We start from the raw sequence: 26,754 nt of genomic DNA on the forward strand, positions 1-26,754 counted from the left end.
TGGATACCCAAGTGATGTGTGAGCTAACACATAGGCCCAACAGATTCCAAGAAGGCCAGAATCACCAGCGGCACCACCATCGATTGTCAGGTCACCCGGATTCAGCAAATACCAGAGTCCAAAATGATGCAGGTTTATACTGTTAATTTTCAGTTTATCGTTACAGTTGGTGTTATTCCATGTCGGAAGGGACGCAGCTACAGCCAGTGGGGTAACTAGAGACAGGCAGGCAGCTATGTGCAACAAAGGTAGGCGTGTTGTTTTCATATGCAGATCTGAAATATTGTCTTATATGCAAGAGGAGGAGTGATGGGGGTTCAGGCAAAAGCCAGGCTATGGATTGCATTGCTAAATGCTCCATCAGAGTGCAATGGTCGCCTGTCCTTTTTTTAAGTGATGATGTGGGTTTAGCCTGTGCTGTATGTATGTATGGGTGGCTGACTGCCACCCACCCAGAGAGTGTATGGGAGGCTGGTTGGCTGCCAGCCTTCCTTCCATTCCTATGAGTAATGTGAGTGCTCATGAAGGGGACATGGTTGGGTCCACCCCTTTCCTGGTTATCCCCTCTAGGCCTTTTGGCTTAGATCAAGTGTAAAAAAAGAAAGGATCTTGCGACAGATCGCATCCCGAGGCACGTTTTTTTTTTTTGTGTGAATACTTGCACTTGGGTGACTTGTGAGCACATACTGATACATACGTTCCCTAACTGGGGACCATAAATTAAATGGATTTTTGAGAAAGGGAGCTGATTTGGAAGCTTGCTTCTGTCGCCCTATGCATTGACCCGATGTGGCAGTATCTTCGGGTAGTGAACAGTGCACCACCCCATTCCAGTGTTAAACAAGAAAGATTCTCATTTAATCCTCCGTGGGTGAGAATTTGAGTTTGAGAATTGGAGACCAAAATGATGAGTTGCACTGACTGGTTTATGAACGTCTATTCATATAGCGTTTTAATGACCATGTTTGCACACTGATTGGTGTAAAAAAATAAAATAAAACTAAATAATAATAATCTAGCACACCTGTGCAGGTTTGACATGACATGACAGGTAGCTGTCTTGTGGGTGGTGCTGAATCCTGTTAAATGACATGAGGGTCTCATGCCTATACACAAGGGTGTGTCATTGCTGTTGCTTGACCATGCATTGGTTTCTGTGGTCAGTGAATGATAAAAACAAAATTTACCATCCATTGATGGATGGGAAATCCGCCATGAGGCATTTGTTTTTAGAAACTGCTGCTCACAACCAATGTTGCAATGGAGTGTCTCCATCTGCTTGTGGTATTGGAAAGGCATTAGTGCTATGACAGGGTCTGAAGAAGAAGAAGAAGAAGAAGAAGAAGAAGAAGAAGACGGAAAAAAATATATATAAAAAGAAAAAGAGAGAGAGAGAGAGAGAGACTGACTTAGTGAGCGAGTGAGTGAGAGAGTGAGAGTGAGTGAGAGTGAATGAGTGAGTGAGTGATTGAGTGAGTGAGTGAGTGAGAACAAATGAGTTAAAGCAAGTGAGTGAGAGAGATCGAATGAATGAAAGTCTGAATGACAGAAAGAAAAAAGGATGAAGAAAGAAGCATGAAGAAAAAAAAATGTATATGGAGTTGCAGACATGAGTGCAATCTACAAAGCCGTTGAGGCTGATCCTCATGGGAGGATTATTGCACCAGGACCCTTAGCACTTTTAAAATGCCATTCAATGCCACGGGCTAGATGTAAACTGCAGATGACCATGTTGTGGTAGTTACCATGGATACCCAAGTGATGTGTGAGCTAACACATAGGCCCAACAGATTCCAAGAAGGCCAGAATCACCAGCGGCACCACCATCGATTGTCAGGTCACCCGGATTCAGCAAATACCAGAGTCCAAAATGATGCAGGTTTATACTGTTAATTTTCAGTTTATCGTTACAGTTGGTGTTATTCCATGTCGGAAGGGACGCAGCTACAGCCAGTGGGGTAACTAGAGACAGGCAGGCAGCTATGTGCAACAAAGGTAGGCGTGTTGTTTTCATATGCAGATCTGAAATATTGTCTTATATGCAAGAGGAGGAGTGATGGGGGTTCAGGCAAAAGCCAGGCTATGGATTGCATTGCTAAATGCTCCATCAGAGTGCAATGGTCGCCTGTCCTTTTTTTAAGTGATGATGTGGGTTTAGCCTGTGCTGTATGTATGTATGGGTGGCTGACTGCCACCCACCCAGAGAGTGTATGGGAGGCTGGTTGGCTGCCAGCCTTCCTTCCATTCCTATGAGTAATGTGAGTGCTCATGAAGGGGACATGGTTGGGTCCACCCCTTTCCCGGTTATCCCCTCTAGGCCTTTTGGCTTAGATCAAGTGTAAAAAAAGAAAGGATCTTGCGACAGATCGCATCCTGAGGCACGTTTTTTTTTGTGTGAATACTTGCACTTGGGTGACTTGTGAGCACATACTGATACATACGTTCCCTATCTGGGGACCATAAATTAAATGGATTTTTGAGAAAGGGAGCTGATTTGGAAGCTTGCTTCTGTCGCCCTATGCATTGACCCGATGTGGCAGTATCTTCGGGTAGTGAACAGTGCACCACCCCATTCCAGTGTTAAACAAGAAAGATTCTCATTTAATCCTCCGTGGGTGAGAATTTGAGTTTGAGAATTGGAGACCAAAATGATGAGTTGCACTGACTGGTTTATGAACGTCTATTCATTTAGCGTTTTAATGACCATGTTTGCACACTGATTGGTGTAAAAAAATAAAATAAAACTAAATAATAATAATCTAGCACACCTGTGCAGGTTTGACATGACATGACAGGTAGCTGTCTTGTGGGTGGTGCTGAATCCTGTTAAATGACATGAGGGTCTCATGCCTATACACAAGGGTGTGTCATTGCTGTTGCTTGACCATGCATTGGTTTCTGTGGTCAGTGAATGATAAAAACAAAATTTACCATCCATTGATGGATGGGAAATCCGCCATGAGGCATTTGTTTTTAGAAACTGCTGCTCACAACCAATGTTGCAATGGAGTGTCTCCATCTGCTGGTGGTATTGGAAAGGCATTAGTGCTATGACAGGGTCTGAAGAAGAATAAGAAGAAGAAGAAGACGGAAAAAAATATATATAAAAAGAAAAAGAGAGAGAGAGAGAGACTGACTTAGTGAGCGAGTGAGTGAGAGAGTGAGAGTGAGTGAGAGTGAATGAGTGAGTGAGTGATTGAGTGAGTGAGTGAGAACAAATGAGTTAAAGCAAGTGAGTGAGAGAGATCGAATGAATGAAAGTCTGAATGACAGAAAGAAAAAAGGATGAAGAAAGAAGCATGAAGAAAAAAAAATGTATATGGAGTTGCTGACATGAGTGCAATCTACAAAGCCGTTGAGGCTGATCCTCATGGGAGGATTATTGCACCAGGACCCTTAGCACTTTTAAAATGCCATTCAATGCCACGGGCTAGATGTAAACTGCAGATGACCATGTTGTGGTAGTTACCATGGATACCCAAGTGATGTGTGAGCTAACACATAGGCCCAACAGATTCCAAGAAGGCCAGAATCACCAGCGGCACCACTATCGATTGTCAGGTCACCCGGATTCAGCAAATACCAGAGTCCAAAATGATGCAGGTTTATACTGTTAATTTTCAGTTTATCGTTACAGTTGGTGTTATTCCATGTCGGAAGGGACGCAGCTACAGCCAGTGGGGTAACTAGAGACAGGCAGGCAGCTATGTGCAACAAAGGTAGGCGTGTTGTTTTCATATGCAGATCTGAAATATTGTCTTATATGCAAGAGGAGGAGTGATGGGGGTTCAGGCAAAAGCCAGGCTATGGATTGCATTGCTAAATGCTCCATCAGAGTGCAATGGTCGCCTGTCCTTTTTTTAAGTGATGATGTGGGTTTAGCCTTTGCTGTATATATGTATGGGTGGCTGACTGCCACCCACCCAGAGAGTGTATGGGAGGCTGGTTGGCTGCCAGCCTTTCTTCCATTCCTATGAGTAATGTGAGTGCTCATGAAGGGGACATGGTTGGGTCCACCCCTTTCCCGGTTATCCCCTCTAGGCCTTTTGGCTTAGATCAAGTGTAAAAAATGAAAGGATCTTGCGACAGATCGCATCCTGAGGCACATTTTTTTTTTGTGTGAATACTTGCACTTGGGTGACTTGTGAGCACATACTGATACATACGTTCCCTATCTGGGGACCATAAATTAAATGGATTTTTGAGAAAGGGAGCTGATTTGGAAGCTTGCTTCTGTCGCCCTATGCATTGACCCGATGTGGCAGTATCTTCGGGTAGTGAACAGTGCACCACCCCATTTCAGTGTTAAACAAGAAAGATTCTCATTTAATCCTCCGTGGGTGAGAATTTGAGTTTGAGAATTGGAGACCAAAATGATGAGTTGCACTGACTGGTTTATGAACGTCTATTCATTTAGCGTTTTAATGACCATGTTTGCACACTGATTGGTGTAAAAAAATAAAATAAAACTAAATAATAATAATCTAGCACACCTGTGCAGGTTTGACATGACATGACAGGTAGCTGTCTTGTGGGTGGTGCTGAATCCTGTTAAATGACGTGAGGGTCTCATGCCTATACACAAGGGTGTGTCATTGCTGTTGCTTGACCATGCATTGGTTTCTGTGGTCAGTGAATGATAAAAACAAAATTTACCATCCATTGATGGATGGGAAATCCGCCATGAGGCATTTGTTTTTAGAAACTGTTGCTCACAACCAATGTTGCAATGGAGTGTCTCCATCTGCTGGTGGTATTGGAAAGGCATTAGTGCTATGACAGGGTCTGAAGAAGAAGAAGAAGAAGAAGACGGAAAAAAATATATATAAAAAGAAAAAGAGAGAGAGAGAGAGAGAGACTGACTTAGTGAGCGACTGAGTGAGAGAGTGAGAGTGAGTGAGAGTGAATGAGTGAGTGAGTGATTGAGTGAGTGAGTGAGTGAGAACAAATGAGTTAAAGCAAGTGAGTGAGAGAGATCGAATGAATGAAAGTCTGAATGACAGAAAGAAAAAAGGATGAAGAAAGAAGCATGAAGAAAAAAAAATGTATATGGAGTTGCTGACATGAGTGCAATCTACAAAGCCGTTGAGGCTGATCCTCATGGGAGGATTATTGCACCAGGACCCTTAGCACTTTTAAAATGCCATTCAATGCCACGGACTAGATGTAAACTGCAGATGACCATGTTGTGGTAGTTACCATGGATACCCAAGTGATGTGTGAGCTAACACATAGGCCCAACAGATTCCAAGAAGGCCAGAATCACCAGCGGCACCACCATCGATTGTCAGGTCACCCGGATTCAGCAAATACCAGAGTCCAAAATGATGCAGGTTTATACTGTTAATTTTCAGTTTATCGTTACAGTTGGTGTTATTCCATGTCGGAAGGGACGCAGCTACAGCCAGTGGGGTAACTAGAGACAGGCAGGCAGCTATGTGCAACAAAGGTAGGCGTGTTGTTTTCATATGCAGATCTGAAATATTGTCTTATATGCAAGAGGAGGAGTGATGGGGGTTCAGGCAAAAGCCAGGCTATGGATTGCATTGCTAAATGCTCCATCAGAGTGCAATGGTCGCCTGTCCTTTTTTTAAGTGATGATGTGGGTTTAGCCTGTGCTGTATGTATGTATGGGTGGCTGACTGCCACCCACCCAGAAAGTGTATGGGAGGCTGGTTGGCTGCCAGCCTTCCTTCCATTCCTATGAGTAATGTGAGTGCTCATGAAGGGGACATGGTTGGGTCCACCCCTTTCCCGGTTATCCCCTCTATGCCTTTTGGCTTAGATCAAGTGTAAAAAAAGAAAGGATCTTGCGACAGATCGCATCCTGAGGCACGTTTTTTTTTTTGTGTGAATACTTGCACTTGGGTGACTTGTGAGCACATACTGATACATACGTTCCCTATCTGGGGACCATAAATTAAATGGATTTTTGAGAAAGGGAGCTGATTTGGAAGCTTGCTTCTGTCGCCCTATGCATTGACCCGATGTGGCAGTATCTTCGGGTAGTGAACAGTGCACCACCCCATTCCAGTGTTAAACAAGAAAGATTCTCATTTAATCCTCCGTGGGTGAGAATTTGAGTTTGAGAATTGGAGACCAAAATGATGAGTTGCACTGACTGGTTTATGAACGTCTATTCATTTAGCGTTTTAATGACCATGTTTGCACACTGATTGGTGTAAAAAAATAAAATAAAACTAAATAATAATAATCTAGCACACCTGTGCAGGTTTGACATGACATGACAGGTAGCTGTCTTGTGGGTGGTGCTGAATCCTGTTAAATGACGTGAGGGTCTCATGCCTATACACAAGGGTGTGTCATTGCTGTTGCTTGACCATGCATTTGTTTCTGTGGTCAGTGAATGATAAAAACAAAATTTACCATCCGCCATGAGGCATTTGTTTTTAGAAACTGCTGCTCACAACCAATGTTGCAATGGAGTGTCTCCATCTGCTGGTGGTATTGGAAAGGCATTAGTGCTATGACAGGGTCTGAAGAAGAAGAAGAAGACGGAAAAAAATATATATAAAAAGAAAAAGAGAGAGAGAGAGAGACTGACTTAGTGAGCGAGTGAGTGAGAGAGTGAGAGTGAGTGAGAGTGAATGAGTGAGTGAGTGATTGAGTGAGTGAGTGAGTGAGTGAGAACAAACGAGTTAAAGCAAGTGAGTGAGAGAGATCGAATGAATGAAAGTCTGAATGACAGAAAGAAAAAAGAATGAAGAAAGAAGCATGAAGAAAAAAAAATGTATATGGAGTTGCTGACATGAGTGCAATCTACAAAGCCGTTGAGGCTGATCCTCATGGGAGGATTATTGCACCAGGACCCTTAGCACTTTTAAAATGCCATTCAATGCCACGGGCTAGATGTAAACTGCAGATGACCATGTTGTGGTAGTTACCATGGATACCCAAGTGATGTGTGAGCTAACACATAGGCCCAACAGATTCCAAGAAGGCCAGAATCACCAGCGGCACCACCATCGATTGTCAGGTCACCCGGATTCAGCAAATACCAGAGTCCAAAATGATGCAGGTTTATACTGTTAATTTTCAGTTTATCGTTACAGTTGGTGTTATTCCATGTCGGAAGGGACCCAGCTACAGCCAGTGGGGTAACTAGAGACAGGCAGGCAGCTATGTGCAACAAAGGTAGGCGTGTTGTTTTCATATGCAGATCTGAAATATTGTCTTGTATGCAAGAGGAGGAGTGATGGGGGTTCAGGCAAAAGCCAGGCTATGGATTGCATTGCTAAATGCTCCATCAGAGTGCAATGGTCGCCTGTCCTTTTTTTAAGTGATGATGTGGGTTTAGCCTGTGCTGTATGTATGTATGGGTGGCTGACTGCCACCCACCCAGAGAGTGTATGGGAGGCTGGTTGGCTGCCAGCCTTCCTTCCATTCCTATGAGTAATGTGAGTGCTCATGAAGGGGACATGGTTGGGTCCACCCCTTTCCCGGTTATCCCCTCTAGGCCTTTTGGCTTAGATCAAGTGTAAAAAAAGAAAGGATCTTGCGACAGATCGCATCCTGAGGCATGTTTTTTTTTTTTTTGTGTGAATACTTGCACTTGGGTGACTTGTGAGCACATACTGATACATACGTTCCCTATCTGGGGACCATAAATTAAATGGATTTTTGAGAAAGGGAGCTGATTTGGAAGCTTGCTTCTGTCGCCCTATGCATTGACCCGATGTGGCAGTATCTTCGGGTAGTGAACAGTGCACCACCCCATTCCAGTGTTAAACAAGAAAGATTCTCATTTAATCCTCCGTGGGTGAGAATTTGAGTTTGAGAATTGGAGACCAAAATGATGAGTTGCACTGACTGGTTTATGAACGTCTATTCATTTAGCGTTTTAATGACCATGTTTGCACACTGATTGGTGTAAAAAAATAAAATAAAACTAAATAATAATAATCTAGCACACCTGTGCAGGTTTGACATGACATGACAGGTAGCTGTCTTGTGGGTGGTGCTGAATCCTGTTAAATGACGTGAGGGTCTCATGCCTATACACAAGGGTGTGTCATTGCTGTTGCTTGACCATGCATTGGTTTCTGTGGTCAGTGAATGATAAAAACAAAATTTACCATCCATTGATGGATGGGAAATCCGCCATGAGGCATTTGTTTTTAGAAACTGCTGCTCACAACCAATGTTGCAATGGAGTGTCTCCATCTGCTGGTGGTATTGGAAAGGCATTAGTGCTATGACAGGGTCTGAAGAAGAAGAAGAAGAAGAAGAAGACGGAAAAAAATATATATAAAAAGAAAAAGAGAGAGACAGAGAGACTGACTTAGTGAGCGAGTGAGTGAGAGAGTGAGAGTGAGTGAGAATGAATGAGTGAGTGAGTGATTGATTGATTGAGTGAGTGAGTGAGTGAGAACAAATGAGTTAAAGCAAGTGAGTGAGAGAGATCGAATGAATGAAAGTCTGAATGACAGAAAGAAAAAAGGATGAAGAAAGAAGCATGAAGAAAAAAAAATGTATATGGAGTTGCTGACATGAGTGCAATCTACAAAGCCATTGAGGCTGATCCTCATGGGAGGATTATTGCACCAGGACCCTTAGCACTTTTAAAATGCCATTCAATGCCACGGGCTAGATGTAAACTGCAGATGACCATGTTGTGGTAGTTACCATGGATACCCAAGTGATGTGTGAGCTAACACATAGGCCCAACAGATTCCAAGAAGGCCAGAATCACCAGCGGCACCACCATCGATTGTCAGGTCACCCGGATTCAGCAAATACCAGAGTCCAAAATGATGCAGGTTTATACTGTTAATTTTCAGTTTATCGTTACAGTTGGTGTTATTCCATGTCGGAAGGGACGCAGCTACAGCCAGTGGGGTAACTAGAGACAGGCAGGCAGCTATGTGCAACAAAGGTAGGCGTGTTGTTTTCATATGCAGATCTGAAATATTGTCTTATATGCAAGAGGAGGAGTGATGGGGGTTCAGGCAAAAGCCAGGCTATGGATTGCATTGCTAAATGCTCCATCAGAGTGCAATGGTCGCCTGTCCTTTTTTTAAGTGATGATGTGGGTTTAGCCTGTGCTGTATGTATGTATGGGTGGCTGACTGCCACCCACCCAGAGAGTGTATGGGAGGCTGGTTGGCTGCCAGCCTTCCTTCCATTCCTATGAGTAATGTGAGTGCTCATGAAGGGGACATGGTTGGGTCCACCCCTTTCCCGGTTATCCCCTCTAGGCCTTTTGGCTTAGATCAAGTGTAAAAAAAGAAAGGATCTTGCGACAGATCGCATCCTGAGGCATGTTTTTTTTTTTTGTGTGAATACTTGCACTTGGGTGACTTGTGAGCACATACTGATACATACGTTCCCTATCTGGGGACCATAAATTAAATGGATTTTTGAGAAAGGGAGCTGATTTGGAAGCTTGCTTCTGTCGCCCTATGCATTGACCCGATGTGGCAGTATCTTCGGGTAGTGAACAGTGCACCACCCCATTCCAGTGTTAAACAAGAAAGATTCTCATTTGATCCTCCGTGGGTGAGAATTTGAGTTTGAGAATTGGAGACCAAAATGATGAGTTGCACTGACTGGTTTATGAACGTCTATTCATTTAGCTTTTTAATGACCATGTTTGCACACTGATTGGTGTAAAAAAATAAAATAAAACTAAATAATAATAATCTAGCACACCTGTGCAGGTTTGACATGACATGACAGGTAGCTGTCTTGTGGGTGGTGCTGAATCCTGTTAAATGACGTGAGGGTCTCATGCCTATACACAAGGGTGTGTCATTGCTGTTGCTTGACCATGCATTGGTTTCTGTGGTCAGTGAATGATAAAAACAAAATTTACCATCCATTGATGGATGGGAAATCCGCCATGAGGCATTTGTTTTTAGAAACTGCTGCTCACAACCAATGTTGCAATGGAGTGTCTCCATCTGCTGGTGGTATTGGAAAGGCATTAGTGCTATGACAGGGTCTGAAGAAGAAGAAGAAGAAGAAGAAGACGGAAAAAAATATATATAAAAAGAAAAAGAGAGAGAGAGAGAGAGACTGACTTAGTGAGCGAGTGAGTGAGAGAGTGAGAGTGAGTGAGAGTGAATGAGTGAGTGAGTGATTGAGTGAGTGAGTGAGTGAGTGAGAACAAACGAGTTAAAGCAAGTGAGTGAGAGAGATCGAATGAATGAAAGTCTGAATGACAGAAAGAAAAAAGGATGAAGAAAGAAGCATGAAGAAAAAAAAATGTATATGGAGTTGCTGACATGAGTGCAATCTACAAAGCCGTTGAGGCTGATCCTCATGGGAGGATTATTGCACCAGGACCCTTAGCACTTTTAAAATGCCATTCAATGCCACGGGCTAGATGTAAACTGCAGATGACCATGTTGTGGTAGTTACCATGGATACCCAAGTGATGTGTGAGCTAACACATAGGCCCAACAGATTCCAAGAAGGCCAGAATCACCAGCGGCACCACCATCGATTGTCAGGTCACCCGGATTCAGCAAATACCAGAGTCCAAAATGATGCAGGTTTATACTGTTAATTTTCAGTTTATCGTTACAGTTGGTGTTATTCCATGTCGGAAGGGACGCAGCTACAGCCAGTGGGGTAACTAGAGACAGGCAGGCAGCTATGTGCAACAAAGGTAGGCGTGTTGTTTTCATATGCAGATCTGAAATATTGTCTTATATGCAAGAGGAGGAGTGATGGGGGTTCAGGCAAAAGCCAGGCTATGGATTGCATTGCTAAATGCTCCATCAGAGTGCAATGGTCGCCTGTCCTTTTTTTAAGTGATGATGTGGGTTTAGCCTGTGCTGTATGTATGTATGGGTGGCTGACTGCCACCCACCCAGAAAGTGTATGGGAGGCTGGTTGGCTGCCAGCCTTCCTTCCATTCCTATGAGTAATGTGAGTGCTCATGAAGGGGACATGGTTGGGTCCACTCCTTTCCCGGTTATCCCCTCTAGGCCTTTTGGCTTAGATCAAGTGTAAAAAAAGAAAGGATCTTGCGACAGATCGCATCCTGAGGCATGTTTTTTTTTGTGTGAATACTTGCACTTGGGTGACTTGTGAGCACATACTGATACATACGTTCCCTATCTGGGGACCATAAATTAAATGGATTTTTGAGAAAGGGAGCTGATTTGGAAGCTTGCTTCTGTCGCCCTATGCATTGACCCGATGTGGCAGTATCTTCGGGTAGTGAACAGTGCACCACCCCATTCCAGTGTTAAACAAGAAAGATTCTCATTTAATCCTCCGTGGGTGAGAATTTGAGTTTGAGAATTGGAGACCAAAATGATGAGTTGCACTGACTGGTTTATGAACGTCTATTCATTTAGCGTTTTAATGACCATGTTTGCACACTGATTGGTGTAAAAAAATAAAATAAAACTAAATAATAATAATCTAGCACACCTGTGCAGGTTTGACATGACATGACAGGTAGCTGTCTTGTGGGTGGTGCTGAATCCTGTTAAATGACGTGAGGGTCTCATGCCTATACACAAGGGTGTGTCATTGCTGTTGCTTGACCATGCATTGGTTTCTGTGGTCAGTGAATGATAAAAACAAAATTTACCATCCATTGATGGATGGGAAATCCGCCATGAGGCATTTGTTTTTAGAAACTGCTGCTCACAACCAATGTTGCAATGGAGTGTCTCCATCTGCTGGTGGTATTGGAAAGGCATTAGTGCTATGACAGGGTCTGAAGAAGAAGAAGAAGACGGAAAAAAATATATATAAAAAGAAAAAGAGAGAGAGAGAGAGAGACTGACTTAGTGAGCGAGTGAGTGAGAGAGTGAGAGTGAGTGAGAGTGAATGAGTGAGTGAGTGATTGAGTGAGTGAGTGAGTGAGTGAGAACAAACGAGTTAAAGCAAGTGAGTGAGAGAGATCGAATGAATGAAAGTCTGAATGACAGAAAGAAAAAAGGATGAAGAAAGAAGCATGAAGAAAAAAAAATGTATATGGAGTTGCTGACATGAGTGCAATCTACAAAGCCGTTGAGGCTGATCCTCATGGGAGGATTATTGCACCAGGACCCTTAGCACTTTTAAAATGCCATTCAATGCCACGGGCTAGATGTAAACTGCAGATGACCATGTTGTGGTAGTTACCATGGATACCCAAGTGATGTGTGAGCTAACACATAGGCCCAACAGATTCCAAGAAGGCCAGAATCACCAGCGGCACCACCATCGATTGTCAGGTCACCCGGATTCAGCAAATACCAGAGTCCAAAATGATGCAGGTTTATACTGTTAATTTTCAGTTTATCGTTACAGTTGGTGTTATTCCATGTCGGAAGGGACGCAGCTACAGCCAGTGGGGTAACTAGAGACAGGCAGGCAGCTATGTGCAACAAAGGTAGGCGTGTTGTTTTCATATGCAGATCTGAAATATTGTCTTATATGCAAGAGGAGGAGTGATGGGGGTTCAGGCAAAAGCCAGGCTATGGATTGCATTGCTAAATGCTCCATCAGAGTGCAATGGTCGCCTGTCCTTTTTTTAAGTGATGATGTGGGTTTAGCCTGTGCTGTATGTATGTATGGGTGGCTGACTGCCACCCACCCAGAGAGTGTATGGGAGGCTGGTTGGCTGCCAGCCTTCCTTCCATTCCTATGAGTAATGTGAGTGCTCATGAAGGGGACATGGTTGGGTCCACCCCTTTCCCGGTTATCCCCTCTAGGCCTTTTGGCTTAGATCAAGTGTAAAAAAAGAAAGGATCTTGCGACAGATCGCATCCTGAGGCATGTTTTTTTTTTTGTGTGAATACTTGCACTTGGGTGACTTGTGAGCACATACTGATACATACGTTCCCTATCTGGGGACCATAAATTAAATGGATTTTTGAGAAAGGGAGCTGATTTGGAAGCTTGCTTCTGTCGCCCTATGCATTGACCCGATGTGGCAGTATCTTCGGGTAGTGAACAGTGCACCACCCCATTCCAGTGTTAAACAAGAAAGATTCTCATTTGATCCTCCGTGGGTGAGAATTTGAGTTTGAGAATTGGAGACCAAAATGATGAGTTGCACTGACTGGTTTATGAACGTCTATTCATTTAGCGTTTTAATGACCATGTTTGCACACTGATTGGTGTAAAAAAATAAAATAAAACTAAATAATAATAATCTAGCACACCTGTGCAGGTTTGACATGACATGACAGGTAGCTGTCTTGTGGGTGGTGCTGAATCCTGTTAAATGACGTGAGGGTCTCATGCCTATACACAAGGGTGTGTCATTGCTGTTGCTTGACCATGCATTGGTTTCTGTGGTCAGTGAATGATAAAAACAAAATTTACCATCCATTGATGGATGGGAAATCCGCCATGAGGCATTTGTTTTTAGAAACTGCTGCTCACAACCAATGTTGCAATGGAGTGTCTCCATCTGCTGGTGGTATTGGAAAGGCATTAGTGCTATGACAGGGTCTGAAGAAGAAGAAGAAGACGGAAAAAAATATATATAAAAAGAAAAAGAGAGAGAGAGAGAGAGACTGACTTAGTGAGCGAGTGAGTGAGAGAGTGAGAGTGAGTGAGAGTGAATGAGTGAGTGAGTGATTGATTGAGTGAGTGAGTGAGAACAAATGAGTTAAAGCAAGTGAGTGAGAGAGATCGAATGAATGAAAGTCTGAATGACAGAAAGAAAAAAGGATGAAGAAAGAAGCATGAAGAAAAAAAAATGTATATGGAGTTGCTGACATGAGTGCAATCTACAAAGCCGTTGAGGCTGATCCTCATGGGAGGATTATTGCACCAGGACCCTTAGCACTTTTAAAATGCCATTCAATGCCACGGGCTAGATGTAAACTGCAGATGACCATGTTGTGGTAGTTACCATGGATACCCAAGTGATGTGTGAGCTAACACATAGGCCCAACAGATTCCAAGAAGGCCAGAATCACCAGCGGCACCACCATCGATTGTCAGGTCACCCGGATTCAGCAAATACCAGAGTCCAAAATGATGCAGGTTTATACTGTTAATTTTCAGTTTATCGTTACAGTTGGTGTTATTCCATGTCGGAAGGGACGCAGCTACAGCCAGTGGGGTAACTAGAGACAGGCAGGCAGCTATGTGCAACAAAGGTAGGCGTGTTGTTTTCATATGCAGATCTGAAATATTGTCTTATATGCAAGAGGAGGAGTGATGGGGGTTCAGGCAAAAGCCAGGCTATGGATTGCATTGCTAAATGCTCCATCAGAGTGCAATGGTCGCCTGTCCTTTTTTTAAGTGATGATGTGGGTTTAGCCTGTGCTGTATGTATGTATGGGTGGCTGACTGCCACCCACCCAGAAAGTGTATGGGAGGCTGGTTGGCTGCCAGCCTTCCTTCCATTCCTATGAGTAATGTGAGTGCTCATGAAGGGGACATGGTTGGGTCCACCCCTTTCCCGGTTATCCCCTCTAGGCCTTTTGGCTAAGATCAAGTGTAAAAAAAGAAAGGATCTTGCGACAGATCGCATCCTGAGGCATGTTTTTTTTTTGTGTGAATACTTGCACTTGGGTGACTTGTGAGCACATACTGATACATACGTTCCCTATCTGGGGACCATAAATTAAATGGATTTTTGAGAAAGGGAGCTGATTTGGAAGCTTGCTTCTGTCGCCCTATGCATTGACCCGATGTGGCAGTATCTTCGGGTAGTGAACAGTGCACCACCCCATTCCAGTGTTAAACAAGAAAGATTCTCATTTAATCCTCCGTGGGTGAGAATTTGAGTTTGAGAATTGGAGACCAAAATGATGAGTTGCACTGACTGGTTTATGAACGTCTATTCATTTAGCTTTTTAATGACCATGTTTGCACACTGATTGGTGTAAAAAAATAAAATAAAACTAAATAATAATAATCTAGCACACCTGTGCAGGTTTGACATGACATGACAGGTAGCTGTCTTGTGGGTGGTGCTGAATCCTGTTAAATGACGTGAGGGTCTCATGCCTATACACAAGGGTGTGTCATTGCTGTTGCTTGACCATGCATTGGTTTCTGTGGTCAGTGAATGATAAAAACAAAATTTACCATCCATTGATGGATGGGAAATCCGCCATGAGGCATTTGTTTTTAGAAACTGCTGCTCACAACCAATGTTGCAATGGAGTGTCTCCATCTGCTGGTGGTATTGGAAAGGCATTAGTGCTATGACAGGGTCTGAAGAAGAAGAAGAAGAAGACGGAAAAAAATATATATAAAAAGAAAAAGAGAGAGAGAGAGAGAGACTGACTTAGTGAGCGAGTGAGTGAGAGAGTGAGAGTGAGTGAGAGTGAATGAGTGAGTGAGTGATTGAGTGAGTGAGTGAGTGAGTGAGAACAAACGAGTTAAAGCAAGTGAGTGAGAGAGATCGAATGAATGAAAGTCTGAATGACAGAAAGAAAAAAGGATGAAGAAAGAAGCATGAAGAAAAAAAAATGTATATGGAGTTGCTGACATGAGTGCAATCTACAAAGCCGTTGAGGCTGATCCTCATGGGAGGATTATTGCACCAGACCCTTAGCACTTTTAAAATGCCATTCAATGCCACGGGCTAGATGTAAACTGCAGATGACCATGTTGTGGTAGTTACCATGGATACCCAAGTGATGTGTGAGCTAACACATAGGCCCAACAGATTCCAAGAAGGCCAGAATCACCAGCGGCACCACCATCGATTGTCAGGTCACCCGGATTCAGCAAATACCAGAGTCCAAAATGATGCAGGTTTATACTGTTAATTTTCAGTTTATCGTTACAGTTGGTGTTATTCCATGTCGGAAGGGACGCAGCTACAGCCAGTGGGGTAACTAGAGACAGGCAGGCAGCTATGTGCAACAAAGGTAGGCGTGTTGTTTTCATATGCAGATCTGAAATATTGTCTTATATGCAAGAGGAGGAGTGATGGGGATTCAGGCAAAAGCCAGGCTATGGATTGCATTGCTAAATGCTCCATCAGAGTGCAATGGTCGCCTGTCCTTTTTTTAAGTGATGATGTGGGTTTAGCCTGTGCTGTATGTATGTATGGGTGGCTGACTGCCACCCACCCAGAGAGTGTATGGGAGGCTGGTTGGCTGCCAGCCTTCCTTCCATTCCTATGAGTAATGTGAGTGCTCATGAAGGGGACATGGTTGGGTCCACCCCTTTCCCGGTTATCCCCTCTAGGCCTTTTGGCTTAGATCAAGTGTAAAAAAAGAAAGGATCTTGCGACAGATCGCATCCTGAGGCACGTTTTTTTTTTGTGTGAATACTTGCACTTGGGTGACTTGTGAGCACATACTGATACATACGTTCCCTATCTGGGGACCATAAATTAAATGGATTTTTGAGAAAGGGAGCTGATTTGGAAGCTTGCTTCTGTCGCCCTATGCATTGACCCGATGTGGCAGTATCTTCGGGTAGTGAACCACCACCCCATTCCAGTGTTAAACAAGAAAGATTCTCATTTAATCCTCCGTGGGTGAGAATTTGAGTTTGAGAATTGGAGACCAAAATGATGAGTTGCACTGAGTGGTTTATGAACGTCTATTCATTTAGCGTTTTAATGACCATGTTTGCACACTGATTGGTGTAAAAAAATAAAATAAAACTAAATAATAATAATCTAGCACACCTGTGCAGGTTTGACATGACATGAAAGGTAGCTGTCTTGTGGGTGGTGCTGAATCCTGTTAAATGACGTGAGGGTCTCATGCCTATACACAAGGGTGTGTCATTGCTGTTGCTTGACCATGCATTGGTTTCTGTGGTCAGTAAATGATAAAAACAAAATTTACCATCCATTGATGGATGGGAAATCCGCCATGAGGCATTTGTTTTTAGAAACTGCTGCTCACAACCAATGTTGCAATGGAGTGTCTCCATCTGCTGGTGGTATTGGAAAGGCATTAGTGCTATGACAGGGTCTGAAGAAGAAGAAGACGGAAAAAAATATATATAAAAAGAAAAAGAGAGAGAGAGAGAGAGACTGACTTAGTGAGCGAGTGAGTGAGAGAGTGAGAGTGAGTGAGAGTGAATGAGTGAGTGAGTGATTGAGTGAGTGAGTAAGTGAGTGAGAACAAATGAGTTAAAGCAAGTGAGTGAGAGAGATCGAATGAATGAAAGTCTGAATGACAGAAAGAAAAAAGGATGAAGAAAGAAGCATGAAGAAAAAAAAATGTATATGGAGTTGCTGACATGAGTGCAATCTACAAAGCCGTTGAGGCTGATCCTCATGGGAGGATTATTGCACCAGGACCCTTAGCACTTTTAAAATGCCATTCAATGCCACGGGCTAGATGTAAACTGCAGATGACCATGTTGTGGTAGTTACCATGGATACCCAAGTGATGTGTGAGCTAACACATAGGCCCAACAGATTCCAAGAAGGCCAGAATCACCAGCGGCACCACCATCGATTGTCAGGTCACCCGGATTCAGCAAATACCAGAGTCCAAAATGATGCAGGTTTATACTGTTAATTTTCAGTTTATCGTTACAGTTGGTGTTATTCCATGTCGGAAGGGACGCAGCTACAGCCAGTGGGGTAACTAGAGACAGGCAGGCAGCTATGTGCAACAAAGGTAGGCGTGTTGTTTTCATATGCAGATCTGAAATATTGTCTTATATGCAAGAGGAGGAGTGATGGGGGTTCAGGCAAAAGCCAGGCTATGGATTGCATTGCTAAATGCTCCATCAGAGTGCAATGGTCGCCTGTCCTTTTTTTAAGTGATGATGTGGGTTTAGCCTGTGCTGTATGTATGTATGGGTGGCTGACTGCCACCCACCCAGAAAGTGTATGGGAGGCTGGTTGGCTGCCAGCCTTCCTTCCATTCCTATGAGTAATGTGAGTGCTCATGAAGGGGACATGGTTGGGTCCACCCCTTTCCCGGTTATCCCCTCTAGGCCTTTTGGCTTAGATCAAGTGTAAAAAAAGAAAGGATCTTGCGACAGATCGCATCCTGAGGCACGTTTTTTTTTGTGTGAATACTTGCACTTGGGTGACTTGTGAGCACATACTGATACATACGTTCCCTATCTGGGGACCATAAATTAAATGGATTTTTGAGAAAGGGAGCTGATTTGGAAGCTTGCTTCTGTCGCCCTATGCATTGACCCGATGTGGCAGTATCTTCGGGTAGTGAACAGTGTACCACCCCATTCCAGTGTTAAACAAGAAAGATTCTCATTTAATCCTCCGTGGGTGAGAATTTGAGTTTGAGAATTGGAGACCAAAATGATGAGTTGCACTGACTGGTTTATGAACGTCTATTCATTTAGCGTTTTAATGACCATGTTTGCACACTGATTGGTGTAAAAAAATAAAATAAAACTAAATAATAATAATCTAGCACACCTGTGCAGGTTTGACATGACATGACAGGTAGCTGTATTGTGGGTGGTGCTGAATCCTGTTAAATGACATGAGGGTCTCATGCCTATACACAAGGGTGTGTCATTGCTGTTGCTTGACCATGCATTGGTTTCTGTGGTCAGTGAATGATAAAAACAAAATTTACCATCCATTGATGGATGGGAAATCCGCCATGAGGCATTTGTTTTTAGAAACTGCTGCTCACAACCAATGTTGCAATGGAGTGTCTCCATCTGCTGGTGGTATTGGAAAGGCATTAGTGCTATGACAGGGTCTGAAGAAGAAGAAGACGGAAAAAAATATATATAAAAAGAAAAAGAGAGAGAGAGAGAGAGACTGACTTAGTGAGCGAGTGAGTGAGCGAGTGAGTGAGAGAGTGAGAGTGAGTGAGAGTGAATGAGTGAGTGAGTGATTGAGTGAGTGAGTGAGTGAGTGAGAACAAATGAGTTAAAGCAAGTGAGTGAGAGAGATCGAATGAATGAAAGTCTGAATGACAGGAAGAAAAAAGGATGAAGAAAGAAGCATGAAGAAAAAAAAATGTATATGGAGTTGCTGACATGAGTGCAATCTACAAAGCTGTTGAGGCTGATCCTCATGGGAGGATTATTGCACCAGGACCCTTAGCACTTTTAAAATGCCATTCAATGCCACGGGCTAGATGTAAACTGCAGATGACCATGTTGTGGTAGTTACCATGGATACCCAAGTGATGTGTGAGCTAACACATAGGCCCAACAGATTCCAAGAAGGCCAGAATCACCAGCGGCACCACCATCGATTGTCAGGTCACCCGGATTCAGCAAATACCAGAGTCCAAAATGATGCAGGTTTATACTGTTAATTTTCAGTTTATCGTTACAGTTGGTGTTATTCCATGTCGGAAGGGACGCAGCTACAGCCAGTGGGGTAACTAGAGACAGGCAGGCAGCTATGTGCAACAAAGGTAGGCGTGTTGTTTTCATATGCAGATCTGAAATATTGTCTTATATGCAAGAGGAGGAGTGATGGGGGTTCAGGCAAAAGCCAGGCTATGGATTGCATTGCTAAATGCTCCATCAGAGTGCAATGGTCGCCTGTCCTTTTTTTAAGTGATGATGTGGGTTTAGCCTGTGCTGTATGTATGTATGGGTGGCTGACTGCCACCCACCCAGAAAGTGTATGGGAGGCTGGTTGGCTGCCAGCCTTCCTTCCATTCCTATGAGTAATGTGAGTGCTCATGAAGGGGACATGGTTGGGTCCACCCCTTTCCCGGTTATCCCCTCTAGGCCTTTTGGCTTAGATCAAGTGTAAAAAGAGAAAGGATCTTGCGACAGATCGCATCCTGAGGCACGTTTTTTTTTGTGTGAATACTTGCACTTGGGTGACTTGTGAGCACATACTGATACATACGTTCCCTATCTGGGGACCATAAATTAAATGGATTTTTGAGAAAGGGAGCTGATTTGGAAGCTTGCTTCTGTCGCCCTATGCATTGACCCGATGTGGCAGTATCTTCGGGTAGTGAACAGTGCACCACCCCATTCCAGTGTTAAACAAGAAAGATTCTCATTTAATCCTCCGTGGGTGAGAATTTGAGTTTGAGAATTGGAGACCAAAATGATGAGTTGCACTGACTGGTTTATGAACGTCTATTCATTTAGCGTTTTAATGACCATGTTTGCACACTGATTGGTGTAAAAAAATAAAATAAAACTAAATAATAATAATCTAGCACACCTGTGCAGGTTTGACATGACATGACAGGTAGCTGTCTTGTGGGTGGTGCTGAATCCTGTTAAATGACGTGAGGGTCTCATGCCTATACACAAGGGTGTGTCATTGCTGTTGCTTGACCATGCATTGGTTTCTGTGGTCAGTGAATGATAAAAACAAAATTTACCATCCATTGATGGATGGGAAATCCGCCATGAGGCATTTGTTTTTAGAAACTGCTGCTCACAACCAATGTTGCAATGGAGTGTCTCCATCTGCTGGTGGTATTGGAAAGGCATTAGTGCTATGACAGGGTCTGAAGAAGAAGAAGAAGAAGAAGACGGAAAAAAATATATATAAAAAGAAAAAGAGAGAGAGAGAGAGAGACTGACTTAGTGAGCGAGTGAGTGAGAGAGTGAGAGTGAGTGAGAGTGAATGAGTGAGTGAGTGATTGAGTGAGTGAGTGAGTGAGAACAAATGAGTTAAAGCAAGTGAGTGAGAGAGATCGAATGAATGAAAGTCTGAATGACAGAAAGAAAAAAGGATGAAGAAAGAAGCATGAAGAAAAAAAAATGTATATGGAGTTGCTGACATGAGTGCAATCTACAAAGCCGTTGAGGCTGATCCTCATGGGAGGATTATTGCACCAGGACCCTTAGCACTTTTAAAATGCCATTCAATGCCACGGGCTAGATGTAAACTGCAGATGACCATGTTGTGGTAGTTACCATGGATACCCAAGTGATGTGTGAGCTAACACATAGGCCCAACAGATTCCAAGAAGGCCAGAATCACCAGCGGCACCACCATAGATTGTCAGGTCACCCGGATTCAGCAAATACCAGAGTCCAAAATGATGCAGGTTTATACTGTTAATTTTCAGTTTATCGTTACAGTTGGTGTTATTCCATGTCGGAAGGGACGCAGCTACAGCCAGTGGGGTAACTAGAGACAGGCAGGCAGCTACGTGCAACAAAGGTAGGCGTGTTGTTTTCATATGCAGATCTGAAATATTGTCTTATATGCAAGAAGAGGAGTGATGGGGGTTCAGGCAAAAGCCAGGCTATGGATTGCATTGCTAAATGCTCCATCAGAGTGCAATGGTCGCCTGTCCTTTTTTTAAGTGATGATGTGGGTTTAGCCTGTGCTGTATGTATGTATGGGTGGCTGACTGCCACCCACCCAGAAAGTGTATGGGAGGCTGGTTGGCTGCCAGCCTTCCTTCCATTCCTATGAGTAATGTGAGTGCTCATGAAGGGGACATGGTTGGGTCCACCCCTTTCCCGGTTATCCCCTCTAGGCCTTTTGGCTTAGATCAAGTGTAAAAAAAGAAAGGATCTTGCGACAGATCGCATCCTGAGGCACGTTTTTTTTTGTGTGAATACTTGCACTTGGGTGACTTGTGAGCACATACTGATACATACGTTCCCTATCTGGGGACCATAAATTAAATGGATTTTTGAGAAAGGGAGCTGATTTGGAAGCTTGCTTCTGTCGCCCTATGCATTGACCCGATGTGGCAGTATCTTCGGGTAGTGAACAGTGCACCACCCCATTCCAGTGTTAAACAAGAAAGATTCTCATTTAATCCTCCGTGGGTGAGAATTTGAGTTTGAGAATTGGAGACCAAAATGATGAGTTGCACTGACTGGTTTATGAACGTCTATTCATTTAGCGTTTTAATGACCATGTTTGCACACTGATTGGTGTAAAAAAATAAAATAAAACTAAATAATAATAATCTAGCACACCTGTGCAGGTTTGACATGACATGACAGGTAGCTGTCTTGTGGGTGGTGCTGAATCCTGTTAAATGACATGAGGGTCTCATGCCTATACACAAGGGTGTGTCATTGCTGTTGCTTGACCATGCATTGGTTTCTGTGGTCAGTGAATGATAAAAACAAAATTTACCATCCATTGATGGATGGGAAATCCGCCATGAGGCATTTGTTTTTAGAAACTGCTGCTCACAACCAATGTTGCAATGGAGTGTCTCCATCTACTGGTGGTATTGGAAAGGCATTAGTGCTATGACAGGGTCTGAAGAAGAAGAAGAAGAAGACGGAAAAAAATATATATAAGAAGAAAAAGAGAGAGAGAGAGACTGACTTAGTGAGCGAGTGAGTGAGAGAGTGAGAGTGAGTGAGAGTGAATGAGTGAGTGAGTGAGTGAGTGAGAACAAATGAGTTAAAGCAAGTGAGTGAGAGAGATCGAATGAATGAAAGTCTGAATGACAGAAAGAAAAAAGGATGAAGAAAGAAGCATGAAGAAAAAAAAATGTATATGGAGTTGCTGACATGAGTGCAATCTACAAAGCCGTTGAGGCTGATCCTTATGGGAGGATTATTGCACCAGGACCCTTAGCACTTTTAAAATGCCATTCAATGCCACGGGCTAGATGTAAACTGCAGATGACCATGTTGTGGTAGTTACCAAGGATACCCAAGTGATGTGTGAGCTAACACATAGGCCCAACAGATTCCAAGAAGGCCAGAATCACCAGCGGCACCACCATCGATTGTCAGGTCACCCGGATTCAGCAAATACCAGAGTCCAAAATGATGCAGGTTTATACTGTTAATTTTCAGTTTATCGTTACAGTTGGTGTTATTCCATGTCGGAAGGGACGCAGCTACAGCCAGTGGGGTAACTAGAGACAGGCAGGCAGCTATGTGCAACAAAGGTAGGCGTGTTGTTTTCATATGCAGATCTGAAATATTGTCTTATATGCAAGAGGAGGAGTGATGGGGGTTCAGGCAAAAGCCAGGCTATGGATTGCATTGTTAAATGCTCCATCAGAGTGCAATGGTCGCCTGTCCTTTTTTTAAGTGATGATGTGGGTTTAGCCTGTGCTGTATGTATGTATGGGTGGCTGACTGCCACCCACCCAGAAAGTGTATGGGAGGCTGGTTGGCTGCCAGCCTTCCTTCCATTCCTATGAGTAATGTGAGTGCTCATGAAGGGGACATGGTTGGGTCCACCCCTTTCCCGGTTATCCCCTCTAGGCCTTTTGGCTTAGATCAAGTGTAAAAAAAGAAAGGATCTTGCGACAGATCGCATCCTGAGGCACGTTTTTTTTTGTGTGAATACTTGCACTTGGGTGACTTGTGAGCACATACTGATACATACGTTCCCTATCTGGGGACCATAAATTAAATGGATTTTTGAGAAAGGGAGCTGATTTGGAAGCTTGCTTCTGTCGCCCTATGCATTGACCCGATGTGGCAGTATCTTCGGGTAGTGAACAGTGCACCACCCCATTCCAGTGTTAAACAAGAAAGATTCTCATTTAATCCTCCGTGGGTGAGAATTTGAGTTTGAGAATTGGAGACCAAAATGATGAGTTGCACTGACTGGTTTATGAACGTCTATTCATTTAGCGTTTTAATGACCATGTTTGCACACTGATTGGTGTAAAAAAATAAAATAAAACTAAATAATAATAATCTAGCACACCTGTGCAGGTTTGACATGACATGACAGGTAGCTGTCTTGTGGGTGGTGCTGAATCCTGTTAAATGACATGAGGGTCTCATGCCTATACACAAGGGTGTGTCATTGCTGTTGCTTGACCATGCATTGGTTTCTGTGGTCAGTGAATGATAAAAACAAAATTTACCATCCATTGATGGATGGGAAATCCGCCATGAGGCATTTGTTTTTAGAAACTGCTGCTCACAACCAATGTTGCAATGGAGTGTCTCCATCTGCTGGTGGTATTGGAAAGGCATTAGTGCTATGACAGGGTCTGAAGAAGAAGAAGAAGAAGAAGAAGACGGAAAAAAATATATATAAAAAGAAAAAGAGAGAGAGAGAGAGAGAGACTGACTTAGTGAGCGAGTGAGTGAGAGAGTGAGAGTGAGTGAGAGTGAATGAGTGAGTGAGTGAGTGAGAACAAATGAGTTAAAGCAAGTGAGTGAGAGAGATCGAATGAATGAAAGTCTGAATGACAGAAAGAAAAAAGGATGAAGAAAGAAGCATGAAGAAAAAAAAATGTATATGGAGTTGCTGACATGAGTGCAATCTACAAAGCCGTTGAGGCTGATCCTCATGGGAGGATTATTGCACCAGGACCCTTAGCACTTTTAAAATGCCATTCAATGCCACGGGCTAGATGTAAACTGCAGATGACCATGTTGTGGTAGTTACCATGGATACCCAAGTGATGTGTGAGCTAACACATAGGCCCAACAGATTCCAAGAAGGCCAGAATCACCAGCGGCACCACCATCGATTGTCAGGTCACCCGGATTCAGCAAATACCAGAGTCCAAAATGATGCAGGTTTATACTGTTAATTTTCAGTTTATCGTTACAGTTGGTGTTATTCCATGTCGGAAGGGACGCAGCTACAGCCAGTGGGGTAACTAGAGACAGGCAGGCAGCTATGTGCAACAAAGGTAGGCGTGTTGTTTTCATATGCAGATCTGAAATATTGTCTTATATGCAAGAGGAGGAGTGATGGGGGTTCAGGCAAAAGCCAGGCTATGGATTGCATTGTTAAATGCTCCATCAGAGTGCAATGGTCGCCTGTCCTTTTTTTAAGTGATGATGTGGGTTTAGCCTGTGCTGTATGTATGTATGGGTGGCTGACTGCCACCCACCCAGAAAGTGTATGGGAGGCTGGTTGGCTGCCAGCCTTCCTTCCATTCCTATGAGTAATGTGAGTGCTCATGAAGGGGACATGGTTGGGTCCACCCCTTTCCCGGTTATCCCCTCTAGGCCTTTTGGCTTAGATCAAGTGTAAAAAAAGAAAGGATCTTGCGACAGATCGCATCCTGAGGCACGTTTTTTTTTTGTGTGAATACTTGCACTTGGGTGACTTGTGAGCACATACTGATACATACGTTCCCTATCTGGGGACCATAAATTAAATGGATTTTTGAGAAAGGGAGCTGATTTGGAAGCTTGCTTCTGTCGCCCTATGCATTGACCCGATGTGGCAGTATCTTCGGGTAGTGAACAGTGCACCACCCCATTCCAGTGTTAAACAAGAAAGATTCTCATTTAATCCTCCGTGGGTGAGAATTTGAGTTTGAGAATTGGAGACCAAAATGATGAGTTGCACTGACTGGTTTATGAACGTCTATTCATTTAGCGTTTTAATGACCATGTTTGCACACTGATTGGTGTAAAAAAATAAAATAAAACTAAATAATAATAATCTAGCACACCTGTGCAGGTTTGACATGACATGACAGGTAGCTGTCTTGTGGGTGGTGCTGAATCCTGTTAAATGACATGAGGGTCTCATGCCTATACACAAGGGTGTGTCATTGCTGTTGCTTGACCATGCATTGGTTTCTGTGGTCAGTGAATGATAAAAACAAAATTTACCATCCATTGATGGATGGGAAATCCGCCATGAGGCATTTGTTTTTAGAAACTGCTGCTCACAACCAATGTTGCAATGGAGTGTCTCCATCTGCTGGTGGTATTGGAAAGGCATTAGTGCTATGACAGGGTCTGAAGAAGAAGAAGAAGAAGACGGAAAAAAATATATATAAAAAGAAAAAGAGAGAGAGAGAGAGAGACTGACTTAGTGAGCGAGTGAGTGAGAGAGTGAGAGTGAGTGAGAGTGAATGAGTGAGTGAGTGATTGAGTGAGTGAGTGAGTGAGAACAAATGAGTTAAAGCAAGTAAGTGAGAGAGATCGAATGAATGAAAGTCTGAATGACAGAAAGAAAAAAGGATGAAGAAAGAAGCATGAAGAAAAAAAAATGCATATGGAGTTGCTGACATGAGTGCAATCTACAAAGCCGTTGAGGCTGATCCTCATGGGAGGATTATTGCACCAGGACCCTTAGCACTTTTAAAATGCCATTCAATGCCACGGGCTAGATGTAAACTGCAGATGACCATGTTGTGGTAGTTACCATGGATACCCAAGTGATGTGTGAGCTAACACATAGGCCCAACAGATTCCAAGAAGGCCAGAATCACCAGCGGCACCACCATCGATTGTCAGGTCACCCGGATTCAGCAAATACCAGAGTCCAAAATGATGCAGGTTTATACTGTTAATTTTCAGTTTATCGTTACAGTTGGTGTTATTCCATGTCGGAAGGGACGCAGCTACAGCCAGTGGGGTAACTAGAGACAGGCAGGCAGCTATGTGCAACAAAGGTAGGCGTGTTGTTTTCATATGCAGATCTGAAATATTGTCTTATATGCAAGAGGAGGAGTGATGGGGGTTCAGGCAAAAGCCAGGCTATGGATTGCATTGCTAAATGCTCCATCAGAGTGCAATGGTCGCCTGTCCTTTTTTTAAGTGATGATGTGGGTTTAGCCTGTGCTGTATGTATGTATGGGTGGCTGACTGCCACCCACCCAGAAAGTGTATGGGAGGCTGGTTGGCTGCCAGCCTTCCTTCCATTCCTATGAGTAATGTGAGTGCTCATGAAGGGGACATGGTTGGGTCCACCCCTTTCCCGGTTATCCCCTCTAGGCCTTTTGGCTTAGATCAAGTGTAAAAAAAGAAAGGATCTTGCGACAGATCGTATCCTGAGGCACGTTTTATTTTGTGTGAATACTTGCACTTGGGTGACTTGTGAGCACATACTGATACATACGTTCCCTATCTGGGGACCATAAATTAAATGGATTTTTGAGAAAGGGAGCTGATTTGGAAGCTTGCTTCTGTCGCCCTATGCATTGACCCGATGTGGCAGTATCTTCGGGTAGTGAACAGTGCACCACCCCATTCCAGTGTTAAACAAGAAAGATTCTCATTTAATCCTCC

At 43.5% G+C, this 26,754-nt stretch overlaps 16 pseudogenes; all 16 read left to right on the forward strand.

The window, feature by feature from the left end:
- Positions 1–559: 559 nt before the first annotated feature.
- LOC130288721 (U2 spliceosomal RNA) lies at positions 560–826 on the forward strand (annotated as a pseudogene).
- Positions 827–2,306: 1,480 nt separating this feature from the next.
- On the forward strand, positions 2,307–2,570 carry LOC130286653 (U2 spliceosomal RNA; annotated as a pseudogene).
- Positions 2,571–4,030: 1,460 nt separating this feature from the next.
- Positions 4,031–4,295, forward strand: LOC130286164 (U2 spliceosomal RNA; annotated as a pseudogene).
- Positions 4,296–5,760: 1,465 nt separating this feature from the next.
- Positions 5,761–6,026, forward strand: LOC130289090 (U2 spliceosomal RNA; annotated as a pseudogene).
- A 1,440-nt stretch (positions 6,027–7,466) lies between these two features.
- Positions 7,467–7,735, forward strand: LOC130288632 (U2 spliceosomal RNA; annotated as a pseudogene).
- Positions 7,736–9,207: 1,472 nt separating this feature from the next.
- Positions 9,208–9,474, forward strand: LOC130288456 (U2 spliceosomal RNA; annotated as a pseudogene).
- Positions 9,475–10,944: 1,470 nt separating this feature from the next.
- Positions 10,945–11,208, forward strand: LOC130287643 (U2 spliceosomal RNA; annotated as a pseudogene).
- A 1,461-nt stretch (positions 11,209–12,669) lies between these two features.
- Positions 12,670–12,935, forward strand: LOC130288371 (U2 spliceosomal RNA; annotated as a pseudogene).
- A 1,457-nt stretch (positions 12,936–14,392) lies between these two features.
- LOC130289562 (U2 spliceosomal RNA) lies at positions 14,393–14,657 on the forward strand (annotated as a pseudogene).
- Positions 14,658–16,120: 1,463 nt separating this feature from the next.
- LOC130289680 (U2 spliceosomal RNA) lies at positions 16,121–16,378 on the forward strand (annotated as a pseudogene).
- Positions 16,379–17,839: 1,461 nt separating this feature from the next.
- On the forward strand, positions 17,840–18,103 carry LOC130289371 (U2 spliceosomal RNA; annotated as a pseudogene).
- Positions 18,104–19,573: 1,470 nt separating this feature from the next.
- Positions 19,574–19,837, forward strand: LOC130288225 (U2 spliceosomal RNA; annotated as a pseudogene).
- A 1,463-nt stretch (positions 19,838–21,300) lies between these two features.
- On the forward strand, positions 21,301–21,564 carry LOC130286655 (U2 spliceosomal RNA; annotated as a pseudogene).
- Positions 21,565–23,008: 1,444 nt separating this feature from the next.
- LOC130286656 (U2 spliceosomal RNA) lies at positions 23,009–23,272 on the forward strand (annotated as a pseudogene).
- Positions 23,273–24,724: 1,452 nt separating this feature from the next.
- Positions 24,725–24,989, forward strand: LOC130288021 (U2 spliceosomal RNA; annotated as a pseudogene).
- A 1,460-nt stretch (positions 24,990–26,449) lies between these two features.
- Positions 26,450–26,713, forward strand: LOC130287734 (U2 spliceosomal RNA; annotated as a pseudogene).
- Positions 26,714–26,754: the final 41 nt, after the last annotated feature.

This window comes from Hyla sarda, chromosome 8 (genome assembly GCF_029499605.1).
Source record: "Hyla sarda isolate aHylSar1 chromosome 8, aHylSar1.hap1, whole genome shotgun sequence".
Lineage (NCBI taxonomy): Eukaryota > Metazoa > Chordata > Amphibia > Anura > Hylidae > Hyla > Hyla sarda.